The sequence below is a fragment of the Theropithecus gelada genome, chromosome 5 (assembly GCF_003255815.1).
Source record: "Theropithecus gelada isolate Dixy chromosome 5, Tgel_1.0, whole genome shotgun sequence".
NCBI classification, from domain to species: domain Eukaryota; kingdom Metazoa; phylum Chordata; class Mammalia; order Primates; family Cercopithecidae; genus Theropithecus; species Theropithecus gelada.
Genome location: NC_037672.1, coordinates 134,029,301 through 134,045,625, shown reverse-complemented (window position 1 = coordinate 134,045,625; position 16,325 = coordinate 134,029,301).

Sequence of the window (16,325 nt, the reverse complement as noted above, 5' to 3'; positions counted from 1 at the left end):
AACCTTGGAAACATTCTATTACAAAAAAAAATGTCTTTTTTAAGGGTCTGAAATGAAAGTTTTTATTTAACATTTTATTTCAAGAATAGAGCTCTAAAGTTATATTCAGCAATTCTTGCCTGACAGCAGAATGTGTACAGACCACAGTGTTACACAGTGGTGGCTTTGTTTTACCCAGGTACGGCAGTTATGGATGTTAGATACTGTTGAAACTTGGTATTTCATAGCAACAAATTAATAGTTATTTGAAAATTAAAATGGCCAATTGTTTCATCTGTGACAACTACTAAGCAATCTATCTTTTGGTAATGAAGATAGCTGCTAGTTAAAAACAGCGTAAAAAATTAGCCTACTGATAATTTCTAGTAATAAAAATAATATCATTCAATGTTTACTCTAGGCCAGATCCTATTCTGTATATTTTTGAACTCATGTAATACAGACAGTAACCGAGATAAGTGCTGTATTTATTTCCATTTTACTTCGGAAGAAACAGAGGTATAGAGAGTTCAAACAACTGAAGTTCAAATTCAGGCAGCCTCCCTCCAGAGCACGTATTCCTCAGCATTGTGCCACAAGACCTCTGCTAAATTAAAAATTGCTTACATTTAATGATGGCTCACTATGCACCCACCATTTAACTATGACCTTTAAATTATTATACCATGTGCTACTTAAGATACAACTATAATATAGAACTGCTATTATTTCAAATTATTAGAAAAATATAGACACTAAATAACTTGTCTAAGTAAATGTGAAAATAAATGTGGACAGCAAATGTGAACCTAGTTCTTTCTGAGAACCTGCTATGCTTAACATGTCTGCCAAAGTGTTGTCCTACAGAAATGTGCATATAATATTTTAATCACCATTTTAAATAATATTACATTTTTAGACTGTTAAAATGTCTGTGCTTTTGACTCATTTTGAATAACCTGAATCATTGAGTGTATGTTTTTTGACTAGAGAAAAATAACACATCTTTAGCATCAAGAATTTTTGACTATGTGATATCTTTAAAAATATTTATATTAATTGACCTAGTTACTTTTTATTAGAAACCTGATTCTAAACCTACACACAGAAATGGTCTTATAACTAAGAGCTATTCATTACATAAATATATAGCAATAAAAGGACAAATTAATAATACCTAAATATCAAGCAATAAGAAAGAGTGGTGTAAACTGTAACATTTATTCTTAATGGGATATTGTGCATTCATTAACATGAGAATCATTTATAGAAGTCTTTTCAAAATAAAAATGTGGATATACACTGGCCTATATAGTCATGTTAAAATTATGTTTACTGATTTTTCTCTCTTTTTATACTCTTGAAATTTTATTTTTTTCCTTTTCCGGTATTTTTGTGTCAAGTAGAAAAAGACTGAGAAAATGCATTGGCAAGGTCATAGCATAAGCTAGAATGCATAGTTATACAGTTCATCGTGCTTAAGTAAATTACCTGCAATTAGAATAATGTACTTTTTCTGGCTTATGTGGTGGTTAAAGCCTTAATTTTCAAGGATAAAGGTCATTAAAGGTCATTTAGTAAAGGTGGCCAGAGGGAATTGGGAGAGAGCAGTAGTGCTATTTATGTTAGAAGAAGATTGTTTGGAAATGGTATGAATAGAATATTTAACTACAAACATCAGTGCTAAAGTTCACTTTTCTCAGCTGGTTGTAGAGAAAGCAGAGTAAACCTGCTCTGATTGCTTTAGCTTCATTCTTTCTGGGCATTCTCATTTATGTACTGAGCTCCTAATCTGCTGGCCTTGGGTATCAGCATGGTATCTTCCCATGGAGAGTATCAAACCAGGCCTGAAAACCTGAGAATGGGTGTGAGAGCATGTAAGGACAGCCAAGCCCAGATCGCTTCCTAAGATAGAAATGAAATCTGGACTCTGTGTGTGTTTCCAGGTCTAGCACTGTTTACCTGCATCCAGAGTTTTTAGAATAATTAGCTTTGAGAATACACAATGCTATCTGTAGTGTTTAGAATAAACACCCAGTCCTAGATAGCCTGTGTAAGGAGTGTGGAGGGTGATAGGGGAAATCTCAGTACACGGGAGAGTAGGACCAGGGTGACCTGGGATCAAATCCTGATTTACCCTATTTATTTACTGTGCAGTCTTGAGCAATTTACCAAGTGACACCAAATTCTAGTTTTCCTATCAATAAAATTGGGTTAAGTATAGAGTCTGATTCATGAAGTTGCTACAAGGATAAATTAGGAGTGGTTTTCTCTACAAGATGTTCCACATACAGTATATTACTAGCATTTCCATCACTGGTGGTAATGTTATACCTAAAACTCCATGGGGCAGTAGATGAGAGTTAAGCAATTACTCCATACACTTACTACATAGGGAAAAAGCTTTGGGTAATGTTCAGATTAGGAATTTTTTATTTGACACGGGTATCTCGGATGAGGAAGGATGGAGTTCAGAATAAAGAATTAAAGACAAATCTGGGAGAAGTCAGGACAAGAAGGGCTACGGCACAATTTGAAGTGTTTCATGAAAGTGACAGTTTGCTCACAGAGAAAAGTAAGAAAACCCCAATTTGCAGTTAAAATTCTGTATCTGGAGAATAAATGATATGGAGTGACTGTTGTCTGTATGCTGCAGCAAACATCAATGAAACTAATTTGAGAAAGTATTTTAATCAGAAGGAGATTATGAAATAAAACGTTTTAGTTTTGAACATAAAAGAGAAAAAGCAAATTGTAATTTTATGTGCTGAACATAATAGAGAATAAATTGGAAATTAAACAGAGGAAGGTATGGCAGGGATTGGAGATAATGTTTTAAGAAGCAGAGAGAGTTGAAAAGATAATAATATAAAAACACATACCAGAAGCCAATGAATTTGCTGCTTCCTCTGTACTGTAAATTTCTATTTCTACACTTGTACGTATATTGCTTCCCTTCAGTAAATAAAATGTTCGCTTGGGAAAGAAGACTGCCCTCCCTCCCTCCCTCACACAGTGTTTTTCTTCCCATTTAGATAAATTAGGCAAACGTGAACATTAGCTAAAGTCATTGTAAATGGCTTGTTTGAGAAATCAATAATTAATTTCAACAAATAGATTAAGTGTGAATTGAACTTTCATTGTATACAACATGGGAGGGAGGGGATTTTACCAGTTTTGATTGAACCCCGGGCTCCCTAAACACTTGTGAGCAACTAAGCTCGCCTCTTCTGCTGACCGGACTAGGCACAGAGCCCAGGATGTCTCGGCTTTTTCCTTTCAAACACTTTGCATTCTTGGGTCGCATGAGGTTGAACTCTGGCTCATCAAATAGTATGTTCTTCAGACATTGCTAGTCTATGTTTCATGTCGCTGGACTTCCCCATGAAGTTTGCAGAATCCTGAGCTACCATCCGGGAAGAAAGTCACTCACTTCCTTTTGGTTTTATCATCCGTTGTTCTTACACTGATTTTAGCGGTACAGGTGGGCATCCTCTCCTCAGGTTTCCCTCTGGTGAAATAATATTTTATTGTGATATTAGATTTAATCACAGTTTCAGCTGGTATCAGTCTGATTCTTTTTTTTTTTTTTTTTTTTTTTTTGAGACGGAGTCTCGCTCTGTCGCCCAGGCTGGAGTGCAGTGGCCTGATCTTGGCTCCCTGCAAGCTCCGCCTCCCGGGTTTACGCCATTCTCCTGCCTCAGCCTCCCCAGTAGCTGGGACTACAGGCGCCCGACACCACGCCCGGCTAAATTTTTTGTATTTTTTAGTAGAGACGGGGTTTCACCATGTTAGCCAGGTTGGTCTCGATCTCCTGACCTCGTGATCCACCCATCTCGGCCTCCCACCGAGCCACCGCACCCGGCATGTCTGATTCTATATTACAAGTTCACAATCAAAATTTTGCCTAATAGTTTTGTGACCTATTTGTCTTTGTTCAGTTCAGACTGCTGCAACAAAATACCATAGACTGTAGACAATATAAATAGCAGAAATTTATTAATCACAGTTCTGAGGGCTGAGAGGTCCAAGATCAGGGCTCCAGCAGGCTTGGTGTCTGATGATGCTTTGTTCCTCTTAGCCAGTGCCTTCTCACTGTGTGCCCACAGGAGGAAGGGGTTACACAGCTCTCAGGAGTTTCTTTTAAAGGGCACTAATCCCATACATAAGGGTGAGTATCTCATGATATAATCACCTTCCAAAGACATGGCCTTTTAATACTGTCACCTTGAGGGTTTCAATACACAAATTTTGAGAGGACACAAAAGTTCAGACTATAGCACTGTTGAAAGTCATGACCTGGATCCATTATTTTCTTGTTATACAATTTTTGATAACAGCAACAACGTATATTTTTTATTATATAGATTTGAGGTTCTTTTGTTTACTTCTTATTTTTTTATTTCTTTTTGGTAAAATATATAAATGCTGGAATCAATGGCGATTACTTGTACTTTTCTTCTGAGAGTATTTTGCCTACTAAAACCTGGAATTTGTATATTACTATAATATCCTGATCCCTAAACCATATCTCTAGAGATATAGGCATTATCATCCTGTATTTTGAAAATTCATTTAATGAGCATGTACTACTTGTAGACTGGGAGAAAAAGTATTTTTAGAAACTAGGTAACAGAATGTAGAGTATATGCAGTGCAAATCATTACTGGTAAATAATTAAATATTCCTACACCATAAAAATTTAAGGAGACCCTTTACTTATAATGATAGTTTGAGGACACATTGAAGTATTTTATGTAAGTTAGCCTACTTACTAGTACTTTGTATGATAAATGATGTTTTTATCTTAAAGCAAGTGAAAGAGATGGCCCTCAAGAGTAATATAATTCTGTTAGCCCAAAATATGTCATAATGAAATGTTACTACCCTATTCAATTATGATAAGGATTTTCAGTAAACTTTTGACATTTTTGAAGGCCTGATTCTCAGCATCATTATAGAGTGATTGGAATTATCAATCCTCTCCAAGAGCTTTCAACCTTCAAATCCACACTATCATTTTGCAGATTATTTTTAGAGGACACTTTTTCCCTCACTGAAATAGTCGCAATGCAGACCCCTGACACCACCACCACAGAGCCACACTAACATTTACAGAGGACCCTGGGGAAGGAAGGTAATAACGTGATCATACTGGTGTATGCTGTAGAAAGTAAAGGAATGATTTCTAATACAAATACAAAGTTGACAGAAGTGGGTATTCTTGACATCAGGTTTTCAAAACAGAGCAGAACCTTCATGCTAGATTATCTTCTAATAAATATAGACTAATAATTATCTGCTGCAGAAAGTTAATTTTATGGTATGTAATTTTAAATAATGATGTGTTTATTCCATGATGGAAGAAGGCTTACATTCCCTTAGAATGAAATATAAGAATTGCCCCAGAAGTGCACATCACCTCGAATCAAATAATTTTAAATTTTATCTTGACAGAATATGAAACTATATCACTTTTAAAAATTTCCAAGCTAGATGCTCCAGGATGGAACTGTATTTGGAATATTATCTCAAGTTGTCATGACTAAAATGTTCCACGCAAACTACAAATATTTACTTAGTAACTCCTATGTGCAGAAAATTGGAAAGCATGAATGACACAGATAGTTATTTTATTACTAATAAATAAAACCTTTTATGCTTTGTTATAAGTGACAAATTCACACATCCACCAAGGGATAGGCAAGAAAAATAAAAGCATGAAGCTGTCTGAAGATAACTGGTAGCACTGTACAAAGGAAACTATGCCAACCTGAAAAGGCATCAGTCATTAATATTGGGTTCGAAGGACAGGGAAAATTATTTCTCAGTTCTGATGAATTTTTGCACACAACCAGCTTAGGTCTACAGTTGTAGTGCTACACAATCTAATTGTTAAATGGTATTTGGGAATATCTATTCTATGTAAATTATTAGTTTTTAAAAGTAAAAACCTGTATTCGAGCCAAAATACATATATTTTTGGAAATTCTGCTTGAACCTGTTAGATGCAGGCAGACATGACAGCTGTATCACACTCTTCAATAAGCCAGTTTCCACACAATAACATTAGCGTAAAAAAGGAAACAATTGTCTGTTACTATTTCTTTCTTAATGTAAACAGTTATATTTAAGTGCATATTTGTCATCTGTAAAATAAAAGTAAACAGTATTCTTGGCCATCCTTTTCACCCTTATGTATTAAATGAGTTCTTTTAGAACACATCTACCTCCATTCTTCCCTAAATCAAATTTGGTTTTGTTAAGATTATATGGAATTTACTTTAATATTTTTGTTTTTATTGCTATGAATGCATGCCTTTTCTGTTTCAAAAGCTAATTTTTGATAATAGCATCACATCTCAGAAAATGATATCAGACTTTTAAATAATTAAGTCATAAGGGTTTTATTTCTCACCATTCCTTCTCAAATACCACAACTTTCCCTTTATATGACTTTTCATCTTAAAAAATATATAGTTCTATTTTCTAAAAGTAGAAAATACTAATAACTTGAACTACTCAAAATCAAGTGAACTCCAAAAAATGCTTGGCTTTCATGAGAGTCACCAGTCAAAAGAGTGATGAAGTCCACAGCTCAATAGTGTCATTTTGTTAATAATTATAATTTCTGGTCTGAGTTCTGACTCTGGATCTTATGGACTTGGGTCTTTTTCATACCATTTGTCTCATTTGGGCCTGCAATTGAAGGTATTGAGAAACACTTCCAATTGCAAGACTTATACTCACTTTTAAATTCAAGTTTGAGTTTCCTATCTGCAAAGTGGGAACTTTCCACATGAAAAACGAACCCATGAAAGGACTGGATGATTGAACATTCATTCCTTTCCCTGCTTTGCAATGAATATAAACTGACTCTGTTTCAGTTTATGCACCTACTCATTTTCTACTTTAGAGCAGCTTTTATGCTAAGAAAATGTCTGAAAAACTTATATCTCCTGGGAAGAAAAGTGCATTATATGTCAAAGCTGCAATTGTTAAAAGACTGTAATATTTTCAAAGGGTTGGAATCAAGGTCAAATCAAAAGGCTAAGTCCCTTTACTTTCCTGCATATATTGTTTCCATTTTTCTTCTCTCTATTATAATCATGTCTATTTGCTAAAAGGTTATGCAAAATAAATTAGGCTTTTAGAGCACTGACAGCTCAGCCATAGAGAAATTTTTTCCTCTATTTTTTTTTGCACTTTATACATGAACACCTGCTACACTTTTAATGAGCTTTAAATTATACTTTACACCCATGTAACAAGAATGGATATTGCTCTTTAGTTATAATCAAAGAAAATATCAGGATGACTTGTTGCTAAGAGCAACAGCTTGTCAAAAAAATAATACTTCCTCCACTAACAATATAGATAGATAGGTCCAGGTTGATAGATAGAAAATATGATTTATACTACCCTGAGAGTTATCAATCTTTTAAATTTTCTTGTCTTCTGTGATTTAAGAGAAATTTGTCATTGCTCTATGACTATGCTGAGATTATTTTCTTTTGTTCTTATCTTTGTTCTTTCAGTATCCTTGCTTCTAATAGGCCAAAGGATAAAAAAGTAGATTTTCTATGTTTTTATTTTCTTGGAAACATTAAAATGGAGAGACTTTATTTTATTTTATTTTATTTTTATAATGGAGAGACTTTAAATAAGATTCGGAGAGCCTCTTGAAATACCATAATATAATGACATGTATTTATTGTTTGATCTATTTCCCCCTATAATCTGACTCACTTTTAAATTCTTAACCCTACTTAAGTGACCTTTAGTCATTATCAGATTGCCTTTTAAAGGAGTTTATTATATTATAGAAAAGAAAGTATTAAAAATGAACTAGAGCAATTTGGCTATATACTACGACTCAGATGAGAGATCCTAGACTTCATCGCCAATCAGAATTAATTTCTCTTCTAAAATGATATGAATTTAATGCCACCTATTGAGAAGTAAGATGTATGTGTGGAAAAGAGGACTGTGATAAAAGTAAAACACAATCTAGGGCCAGACGTGGTGGCTCAGGTCTGTAATCACAGCAATTTGGGAGGTCAAGTTGGGAGGATTAACAGAACCCAGGAAATTGAGACCAGTCTGAGCAACATGGTGAAACCCCATCTCTACAAAAAATACAAAAATTAGCCAAATGTGGTGGCACATGCCTGTAGTTCTAGCTATTCTGGAGGCTGAGGTGGGAGGATTGCTTGAGCCTTGGAGGTCGCGGCTGCAGTGAGCCAAGATAATGCCACTGCACTCCAGCCTGGGCAACAGAGTGAGACCCTGTTTAAACATAAACAAGTAAATAAATAAGTTTCCCTGCAGGAAAGGGGCCATGGCAGAAGGAACTCAGTCATGAAGGTTTCTGTCCTATGTCCTATTTAGGCACTGGGAGGGCCAGGATTTCATGTAATGCAAGTATTGTAACTATAGGTTTCACCACCAGAATCTGCAAAGGAGGAGTATCTGCTTCTCTATTAAGATTCATACCTATCCATTACTTACCTTCTGTTGTGTCATACTGCAGATGAGTTCATAACATAGACTGATAGTTACATTTAGATTTATTGTTTGTAAGTTTTTCACTTTACACTGAGAGTAGGGCTGGTTTAGATATAACTATGTTGACTGTTATTTAAAATGCTTTTGAATATAGAGGTGAAAAGCCATAAAAAAACATAGATAGATAAGGATAAAACAATAGAATGGATAGGAAGGAGTATGAGAATTGGTGAAGAAAGATAAAGAAAAAGAAAAAAAGCAAAGAAACAAAAAAGAAACATTTTAGCATGCATGCCCACACCACTGTCAAGTCTTCATATGAATTTTGAAAACAATGTATTTTACTTAACTAGCAACATAGTCAACATAATATATTCTATAACCTCAGCTTTCAATTTGGCCATCTTATATAAAAATGTTCTTTTAATTTTTAAACCAAAATAAATAAAATGTAAACTATCTTTGTTTTTGTAGTTCCTAAAATAATGTGCCTTTGTCTTTATAAGCGCACATTACTGAATGCTCCTTTTCAAAAAGAGAAATTTAAATGTCTCATTAAAGAAATGTACTTTTTCCTCTTATCAACGGTAACAAAAACTTCAGAAAATGTTTGGTTCCAAAGCTCCTCAATATGCAAGCTATCTATTTATACTAATTATTCAAGTCTTGGGAGGCTGAAAAGCAGAGATAGAATTCTCATGAGAAAAAGCAACTCTTTGTCACATGCGAGCTTTCGTAAAATTCACTGCTTTTATGTAGAGTAGATTCAGATTAAGAAAGAATAGAATGTCTGGTATTTTAATTTAACTAATAACAATAATAAATGTTGATAATAAAATTTTAGTCATGGTATATGTGCAGGAATATTTCTTGATTTAATTTGGCTGTAATGACATCATGAAATACGCAGGCTATGTCCTTCAGGCATCCTTGTTCATTTTCTCTGAAACTAATCAAATAGAATACCAAACATTAGAAAAAGTATTGGATTTTTTTGTGTGATGTTGTAAAAGCACAGAGTCAAAAGTGTATGAAATCTAGTGAACACATTCTGCCATATTCTATAAGATATTCTCCAACTCAAGGGAGTTTTTATGATGTTAGCTTACCTTGCCTTACTCTATTCTATCTATCTCCAGGTTCACTAAATGATTCTCAATTTCCCCAAAGTGCTAAAGCTGAAATTCAAATACAAATCTATGTGAAATATCCACTTATGTTTCATTGGTTTCCTGTGTACCATAAAGTTCCACATAATTTGACAACTTTAGGTAAGGTTTAGAGACATTTGTATTTTGTTAATTACAATACACTAATACTAGATTTTGTTCAGTTATTAGTATCTTTTGAATCTTCAACGTGAGGCAACTAAAAAAAAATTCATTAATTTTAAAATGTAGACTTTGGTGTTCATCAAACAATGAAATTTTTAAAAACAACAATTTTTGCTATACTTAGAATTATCTTTTTTATAAAATGCATGAGAACTGGGCACTGGAAGAGGCAGGATTTCATGTGATATAAGCATTGCGACTATAGGTTTCACCACCAGAATCTGCAATGGAGATTTAACCAAAATTTTATTGAACGCTGGGCATTGTGTGTGACTGTGTGTTGTGTGTCTGTGTGTTAGGAGACGGCATTTTAAGTAGAAGTAAAAGTAACAGGCAAACATAGAGTAAGAGGGCCGCCATTTGATATTGCTGGAACTTTATTATATTTTTTAGTAATTTCAACTTTGATTTTATTTTCAAGGCATACACACACAGGTTTGTTATATGCTGAAACTTACTATACAAATGGCAGATTCATAGGAATGAGCAGACTTAGCAGATGTGAAACGTTGAAAATTGAGGGCATCAGTGGCCTGTTTTGATTACCACTGTATCCCAGCTCAGAGAAAACTGCCTAAAACATTAAATATAATTGATACCTGTTTGTTGCATTAATAAATATAGGCAAGTGGTTAAAAAGAGCAAGTATCTTTTTCCTAATTTCTCTGATAATTCTAAACTGTACAGGCCTGTTTAATTGATACTATATTCAAATTTTCGCATTTTAAAGTTATTTTTGCAAGTGCTGACAATGTTGTAACTATAGCCTCTCTTATTTCTCCTAACACAGAATAATCTCGGTCCCAATATTGGGGAAGCAGACTATCAGCCTCAGGTTCCCGCTCCTTTCCCACCTTCTCACTTAGTTTACCCACTGCCACAATCACACTTTGACTAGAAACATATTTAGGCCCAAACAATAATAATGTTGAAGCTTAGGTCCAGTATTCTTGTAACGTTTTGAGCAGTAACCATTAACAGGCACACATGAAACCCTCCTAGGGTTGCCCAAAAAGGAGAGACAAAGACTACCCCAGAAAAAGAACAAAGATTACTGTTTTATGATGCATTACTTTAAACTACCTGTCCCTTACATTAGCCTGGACTAATCAACCCAAATTACTGGTCCTTTTTAGTTAACAAGTAGACCTTGGCAGATATACCCCTGTATAGATTCAGGACCTCTAAAAAATGTTATAATGATTTGTAATGCAACAAAAACAAACTGAAAGACCACTGAAGAAGAGACTTCATTGAAGTGTTTAAATTTTTGGATGTTCCACTTAATATGAAATCCTCTTAATAGAATGATATAATCCTTAATAGATATCATTCTAACAGAGTTGGTACTAATAGATAGAATTCTTAATAGAATGCCATAGCAGATACACAGTTTTATTTATCTTTAGTCAAACCTGCAACATCTTAATGAATCTGGTACATTTTAATGAATCTTCAACATTTTAATGAATCTATGTCTGTATGGTTTTGAAAATAAAAGAGATTGAATCAACAAAAATAATTATTATTTTTCATTTATTCTGTTAACTTGTCACTGTGCTGTATGATAGCATTATGATATGTGAACAGAGTCATACTATATTTCCTTTTACCCATGACAGTCACCTTGTTTCCAGACCCCTCTCTCATTTCTTAACCTATTTCAGCCAGTAATGAGAGACTTCCTTGCTCTTTGCCTCAAAGGTTGAATGTTCTGGAAGAATGGAGAAAACAAGAAGTCTTTTTATGGATTTTAGACTTTGATAGTATGGGATTTCTGGGTAAGACATGTATATCTCATCTCCACACAGAACATAATAGATTTAGGAGAAATCAAGTGAGGTATGAGCAAAGTTTCTCACTCCTAACCGTACCCTATGAGGGCGTATTAGAGTGTCAGAGAGGAAGAAAAAAAGTCTAAGATGCTGAATCCAGCACTGACTGGGGCCTTGACCTCTGAATTCACATGAATCATCAAAGGCAAGAGAGAAGACCAGAGAAATTCACACAGATTTGGGTCAATCTGCATTCTGAGACACATTTAATCCCTTTTCTTGGTACATCCCAAGGAAGTACTCAGATCCTAAAATAGAAATGGTTGCAGGAAGTGTTTATCAGACAGGCTTTGAGGATCATCAAAAAGCAAACCCATAACCCTCAAGACAGAAGGCAGCAGAATAATTCTTCTGGTGGCTCCCAGAACAGCCTGGAGGTGGTGAGGTAACACCGTAGAGGGCCAATGAGTTTCTCGTGGCTCTATCATGAGGGAGAAGCAGCAGAATGATCACACGCAATAGCGAGGACAACACAGTTTGGTTAATGAGAGTCAAACTCAAATATCCCCTATTGTTAGGCAAGTGATAACTGGGTGGCTTCCTTGGCAGATTGCAGATTGCCACCAAGAGCAAAAGCATCTCATCAAATACCCAGATGTATCATTAAGACTCACAGCAGATGGCAATGCCTAGAACCTTCAGGGGAAAACTGGTCCTACAGGAATGGGGGAAACCTTAAACTGAGATTAATTTCCCTTCACCTTGTGGAATGGTTGTCTATGCTGGAAAATCAGTTACATTATAGAAAATACAAAATTACATTTTTTGTACTCGAGTTTTGTGATGAAATTCAAACTCAAAATCTGCCATTGTACAGAATCAGCTACATGCTCCCACATACGGCACAGAGATGAGGTAAGTCCTTGGAGGAGTGAATGCAACCGGGGGGAAGAGGGGAGCAATTCAGAGACACCTTGGAACAGAACCCAACTTCTAATATATTCTAAAGAAAGAAGAATTTGCAAAAGCTGCTTTAAAACCTTTAAGATGGGCAGAGAGGTGGAGGTAGATTCTTGTACTGCAAATAACAGTTTTCTTACCTTTAAAAAGACACATGTATAATTGTTAGTAGTAAAAAGAGATCATACATGTAAACTACTTAGATTAATTGTCTGCATATAAATAGGTGCCTGAATTTTCTTCATTGTCCTGTATTATCCTTTAGAGATGGAGCTAGATTCAGGCAGAAACATTTGTACTTTGCTGTCTTACGGTAGTGGGAATGAAAATAAGAAAAGGCAATTGAAGGATCAGTAAGTCAATCTAGGAATTTTAATTTTAAAGCACTAACTTTAAAAAATAGCAAAAAGCCAGAATCCATTAAAGAAAACCACCTAATTGTGTATAAAATGCACATATACTTTATTTTACATATTTCTATTTTTATGTAAGAGAATGTGTTTTTCTAATCATTCTCATTTGCCTGCTCATTGAGCTGTTCATTCATTTTAAACTGTTCTGCATTTCCCTCTGCAAGAAATTCTGAGTGGATAATTTTGATTAGTAGCTCTTTCTGGATACACATCTTTTTGTTCTTATTTTCAACTGTTACAGTTTCACTTTTTATTTTAATATGGCTTTTGATTTTATGAGTTGTGATTTAGACTAATGTCTTTGATGTGAGCCATTAATGCAGCGATTTGATCATTTTACATTGACAAAGATATGAAATACATTCATTTATTCCTTTAATAAGAAATGTCATACCATAGGCATTTAATAAGTAATCGTACGTGGGAAAATGAAGGTCTGTCAGTGTCTCTGTTAAGTAAAAGCAACAAGTCATGTAATTTTTATCTTTGTAAAGAGATAAGTCTTTTTGAAGATAATGATACAATGAGAAAAATCCAGAAAAGAAGATTTTAAAGAAATTTATGGGTAAAATGAATAGACTCTTGCATGCAGGATGGTTCTACCACAGCACCCAGGCAATCTTGCTCTTCTCTGCATTGGCCGTGTGAGTAAGACTCAACTACAGTTCTGTTGAAATGTGCTGTGATCTTCCCTAGAACATGGAAGGACAGTCTTGTGAGGATCTATCACAAGGTCATTTCTCGTTCCCCTGGTAAACTGCAAGAGGCTGCTGAAAGGCGACTTCTCATCTGACTCCTGGTTCCAGTCAGGAGGCGTAGGGCTTTCTGTCTTTTGGATACAGCTGCAGTGTATAAAACTGCTTGTTGTAGTTTAGAGTTGGCTTTCTAAAGACAGAGCATCCCACTATTCATGTTGTCTATCATCTGTCTCCACCCATTTTGTGTAATGTTGTGGGACTAGATTGTCAAGAGCTGACACCACTGATAGTGCTTTTACTGTCTATGAAAGTGTTAAACTTTCTAACTCCATTGGGGCTCACTGTCTCCCTGTGAGGTGACTGTAAGTGCAGCAAGCCAATCCAGAAGCTGCCAAAAGGCTGCTACTTAGGAATTGCTTAACTGCTTGACAGGCAAACAGAATACAAGTACTAATAATAATCTACCATGTGTAGATGGTAGAACCTTCATCATTGCTGGACTCATACTAATCTTAATTTCACATGTTTCCTTCTATTTGTATATGTCTTCCTTTCTTCAAGTATATGACCTTTCCTTTGTTTTACTAGATGGATTGAGGTGTCTTCATTTATCTGATAATATAAATGTTATCATTTATTCCTTTCCGTGTGTGTGTGTGTGTGTATGTGTGTGTATATATATACACACACATATATACACACTATATATATAGTGAATATTTACCAAAATGATAAAACACAGTATGACTATAAATGTTTATAAATTTTCATTTTTAAGAAGGATAAATTAAAATACACTTTTAAGAAATTGAAATATACTTTTTGAGGGGAAACATGGTGTTTTGGGGTATTCTTTGCAATTTTTTTAATCCTCTTCTAATGTTCTAAATGTTTGACATTTAATTCACTCTGCAAAATGATCAGCTATTACTTGCCTCCTCCTTCCAACAAGTCAAACCTTTCCGTTATGAAGCTTATCACTTCACTGTGCATCATTTACCCTTGACTTCATCTTCTTTTTCTGCCTCTGAGAATAATTTGACTTTTAAAGTCTTACATTATTTTTATTATTAATAGTTTATTTTCTCCTAGATCTTTTGCACATCAGATAATCATGATCACGGATCCTTTATCATTATAAAAGTAAACAAACTGGAAAATCATCTAAGCGTATATCCAACCATTTTTTTTTTCATTATCAAACTTCTTGAAGACTACAAAATAACCTACACTCATCCCTCCCACGTGCCCACTTGTTTACTTTCCAATCCTTTCTCAACCCACCATAATGTGGCCAGTACTCCATGCAGTCCAAAGAAATAGTGAATGAAGTCATACCTAACTAACCACAATTTTTCACCCTTTTAAATAAATGTATTTGCATCTTATAATACCTACAACACAGAATTATTCTAGATTTTTCTCTAACCATATGTCCACTGATTTCTAAATACACTTTATTGTCATCTCCTTTGTCTTTCCCTAAATACAGACATTTTTCAATTTCTTTACTTGAATCTCCTTTTTTTAAAAACTTTATTTCCTTGAAGATCTCGTTGAGTTTCATTGTTTAATAATTACATTTATGTACTTCATTATCATACTTGTATTTATAGCCCACATATTCTCCTGCGCTACATTTTCAGGTATTCATAGGGAAATTTTATTGGGTACCTTAATAGTCTCTTAGAATCAACATATCCAAATACTGTTCAGCATCTTCAATATCCATATGCTGCTTCTATGCATTCCTTATCCCAACAACAAATATGTCTATTTTCTCAGTCCTTCTATAACCATCATTCAAGCCTTTTACACATTCAATTGTCAATTACTCCCTCAGCCTTTGACAAGCCCTCTTTACTCTTCCAATGTCTTTAAAGCAATCTCCTTTCCTTCAGCAATCCAACTGTTGTAATTTAGGCCCTCCTTCCAACTCTTAAAATAGGCCTTTCATTGACCAGCTTATCGCCAATATTTCTTCCTCACATAAGTTTCACTTCTATGTCAGATATGCTCATTTGGGTACATGCAACTATCACTTTCCTCTCTAATAGCGAAGTCCCAGTGTTGCTTTTGTGCTCACCATCACTTGTCCCTAGAAACAATGTCTCTCTATAGTCCCTTGGGGTTAATCACAATGTATCTAATTTAATCATGTTTATTTTATTTCCCTGAAGAGTAATTGCTTTTATCAGGGCCTGTGACCTATTCCTGGCCAATTGTACGTAATGGTACTTAGCCTCTGGGAAAAATTTTACTTATATATTAAAAGAGATCTGAGACTAGAAATGTCCCTGTTTTCTTTTCTTTTTTTTTCTAATTAATTTTTTTTATTATTATACCTAAGTTCTAGGGTACATGTGCATAATGTGCAGGTTTGTTACGTATGTATACTTGTGCCATGTTGGTGTGCTGCACCCATCAACTCGTCAGCACCCATCAACTCATCATTTACATCAGGTATAACTCCCATAACAGGACGTTAGATTTCTGCATGCAAAGCTTAGAACTGGTGCAGCTATCTTTCAAGCATGAAGGAAGACATCACTAGTAGTACACGGGTATGGCAAAGCAAATGGATTGAAAGCTCTGGACTTTAATAAAATGACTGATCAATTGATGTTGCCAACCCTGAAGCCATACTATCTTCACTAA